The sequence below is a fragment of the Biomphalaria glabrata genome, chromosome 8, assembly GCF_947242115.1.
Source record: "Biomphalaria glabrata chromosome 8, xgBioGlab47.1, whole genome shotgun sequence".
NCBI classification, from domain to species: Eukaryota; Metazoa; Mollusca; class Gastropoda; family Planorbidae; genus Biomphalaria; species Biomphalaria glabrata.
This window is the reverse complement of record NC_074718.1, coordinates 164,400-168,103: the sequence shown is the minus strand read 5'-3', so window position 1 is coordinate 168,103 and position 3,704 is coordinate 164,400. Positions and strand designations below refer to the sequence as shown.

The window sequence follows — 3,704 nt, the reverse complement described above, 5'->3', positions numbered from 1 at the left end:
TGATAACAGTGAGAATGGTAATGTCTTATAGTCAATGATTACATTGAGAATGGTAATGTCATAGTGCCAATAATGACAGTAATAATGGTAATGTCTTAGTGTCAATGATTAGATTGAGAATGGTAATGTCTAAGTGACAATGATTACATTAAGAATAATATGTCAATGATTACATTAAGAATAATATGTCAATGATTAGATTAAGTATGGTAATGACTTAGTGTCAATGAAATCAAATTAGTTTAGGAGAGATTATAAATGTATTATATCAACTCCAGTGATTCTCTTCAGGAACACTGTTGAAACCTATGACCCAGAACTTTCCAAAAGAAGAAAAAGTGAGGATCATTATCTAGCTTCACGTACGTATTGATAGAATCATTCTAGAACTCCTTGTTTTACACACTTCTGTACAAATATTTTTGAGATGAAGGCACTGCCTCAAGGCTCCAAACTTTTTTTTCTCCACTAAATGTAGGTAAACAAAATGGGGAAGCCAATGGATCCTCCAAAATGTATGCAGAGAGAGATTATAAAGAGAAATCTAAACAACAGAGTCACTCCTCTAAGAGCAAGGTAAACTTTTCACCTTCACCTGTCCCTTAGTCTGTTGAACTATTGGGGCACCACACAATATAGGTCAACCATCTTTCTCCATTCCTCTTAATAGAATCTCTTTCATTGGCAGGCCTGTCCATTCTTTAATGTTGTGTTCCCATTGCTTCCTCTGTCTCCTTTTTTTTCCTGGTGCTGTTCCCTGGAGGAGAGTTTTGCAAGCACTGAGGACCTTTTGATATTGCCATAAAGGTTTAATTTGTGTTATTTTACAGAGGTAAACATTTATGGACAGAAAACTGATTTTTTGGTTTTGTTATATTCACTAAGAACCATTCTTCACATGTGAAATAATTGACATAAATAAGCATGGTCTAAAAGCTTTTGTTTTCAAATTATTTTATACACATACATCTAAACTATTTTTTAAATACTAAAATGTAACTAAATTAATTGTATATTCAATGCTATTAGTAGTACCACAACAATGTACATAGATTACTTACAGTCCACTAATAACATACACTTTTGATTTAGAAATCAAGTAATAGAAAAACAAAGTTTTTTTTTTTCTTCTTCAAATTAAGTAAGCATCAATCTATTGTAAAGCCATGTTAAACATATGTGTTTTTAATTTACAATAGTTGTATAGTATCTTTCTTATCTGAAGCTGGTAATACAATTCAGGTGTTAGTTTTTGTGTAACAGTAATAAGGCATGACCATGTCTGACTTGCAGTGTTCTATTGCTTTATATGGGTGCACATTTCTTTAATTATTTTTTTATTTTTTTCATTTGCTTTGAATTAGAGAATTTATTTGATAATTCTCTATACCTCTCTATGTCTTAAGTTTTGACTTGTTTGATTTTTTCCTTTTCTCCAGGAACAGTTTAATGAAACAGATGGATCTCCAAAACTGAAGATGAAAGAAAAGAGAGACAAATCATATCCTTGATCTAGGGACTGAGACTTGATTATGTAGTCAGCTGGGGCTTAATTATTTAGTCTTTATGGTAAATACTTTCTGGTCTTAAAGTTTCTAGTCATCTTTCCATTGCTAGATACATGAGTGAGGTGTGTATATTAAACATTTCAATTGGGAATTAAACATTTCAATTGGGAAAGGTAGAAAAAAAATCCAGTCACTTTAAAAAAAACATAAAAATCAGTTGGTCCTTCTCATGTTTGAATTCAATAGTTTGTAATAATGGCAGTTTAACTTTAAAATAGTCATTATGTTCATCCATCCCGGTGGGACTACAGCCCTTGGAGGGCCCTGACCTACTATAGCACATCTTTTCATTCTGATCTATCCTGCTGTTCTAGATCTGCCTCTACATCGTCAAGCCACTGTACTGTGGCCTACCTTTGAGGTGCCTGCTTTTTGTTTGTTTTGTGAACAATCTTTGCTGCTCCTCTGTTCTCTGACATTCTTTCAAGGTGACCTGCCCAGCGTAATCTGTTCCTTTTTATTTCCGTCATTATGGAGGGGGGTTTTGGTATATTAGTGATCATATTACTAATTAGAGCCTAGAAATAGATAATGTTGCCTCTTAGTACTTAAGTTAGTAATCTGATTGAAAGTGTATAATTTCCTTAACTTCTTCTCACATGTTCCAAAAAACAGAAAAAATAAAACCAGTTTGATCTGGATGTTTCCAGACTGCAGTCTCTTGTTGACTATTGTTAGTTGGATGGCAATGTGCAGCTTTTTAAACCTTTTGTTTTCCCTTTTGAAACATTGATTTATATATTTCTCAAACATTTTTAGATAGTAACATATGTTGATCTGTAGATCTAGTGTGGGTGAATGTGTGATATCATGTACATTAGACTCTGGCCATTCAGTTGGTTCTGTAAAATTACAAAGTGACACTTTTTTTTTCTTGATATTGTTGACTTATGAATTAGAACTCAGGCTTTTGTTGAAACAGATCTGCCTTCTGGTCAAATTATATTGAGTCATTTCTCCAGGTTCAAAACAGTTCAACTTATGGACCAAGGTGTTGAGTTGATCGTTTCACTTGTTCAATTGAAATCCTATCCAGTCCTAGTTCAAAGTCTTAGTGTTAGTGGCAAGCATTGCTTCCAGTCCTGTGGGATCTACTGGAAGTGAACTCTAAAATATGACCATTGTTACTGTACACACAGATTTCATGTATTTATGTTTGCTTCAAATTAAGGGTCTAAGTGACCTTGGTTGACTATGTTGATCATTGAATAAATGGACTGACATGTCCGCAGATTATAGTTTTGCTTGTTAATATATTTTCTTGTGTTGAATAGATTAAGTTTTAAGTTAAGAAATACTGACATTGTTCCATAACTTCTCAGCCAGCACATTACAATGTACTGCACTGATCTAAATACTTTATAACTACATCTCAGTTTGAATGAAAATCAATAATTATAAACTAGTACTGAAGTTACACATTTGAAACCAAAAGAAAATTTAAGACAAATCGTAGCGGGCGAATAAGAACCTAAAGTGATAACAGCTGAACCATTGTTATGTCTGCTGAATGTAACATTATATGTAGGTCACAGCTGGGAAAGTGTAGCTGTTATGTGAAATACTGAAACTTCATACTCAAAAAGCCTTATTAACTCACTAATATAAGTAACTGGCACCAAAAGGGCGCATTAGCAGAACTACAGGCAACTTAATATAAAAGACTATATAGCTGCAATCTCACTGCTCAAACAAGGCATGATAGAGGCTGTTCTTTTTAGCTACATCATCTACAAGTTTCATTAGCCCCCTTTTTTTTTGTACCACCAAAGAGCATCTAGTCTCCTAGAAATGTTTTTTTTTACTATTTCAGCTTCATCGGACATCTGATAATACTTGTACTCTGCCAAGTTGCTTCCCTTTAATATTATCCTATTTACTGCTGCAGTCCATGTTTTTTTTTTAGAAGTATTTGCCTTTTGATTCAGCCCCACATCTCTGTTTTCAACAGACATCAAACAGGTTCTTGTCTAAACCACTGTTAGCAACTACTGGCAATACAGAAAATGAAAAATACAGAAACTTAGCCTATAATACATATGGGATCTGATATAATTCACTAGCGATATGGTCACGAATCTAATGGAGACCACTGGCCTATATTAGAATACACAAACGATCCATATTTCATACAGA

The 3,704-nt window shown here is 33.6% G+C and overlaps 1 long non-coding RNA gene across 1 annotated transcript; it reads left to right on the top strand.

Annotated features, from left to right (window-relative positions):
• Positions 1 to 270: 270 nt before the first annotated feature.
• LOC129927894 (uncharacterized) lies at positions 271 to 1,509 on the top strand. The gene is made up of 3 exons (XR_008779547.1): positions 271 to 362; positions 479 to 576; positions 1,440 to 1,509. It is a non-coding gene; the product is annotated as an uncharacterized LOC129927894 (long non-coding RNA).
• The last annotated feature ends 2,195 nt before the right edge of the window (positions 1,510 to 3,704 follow it).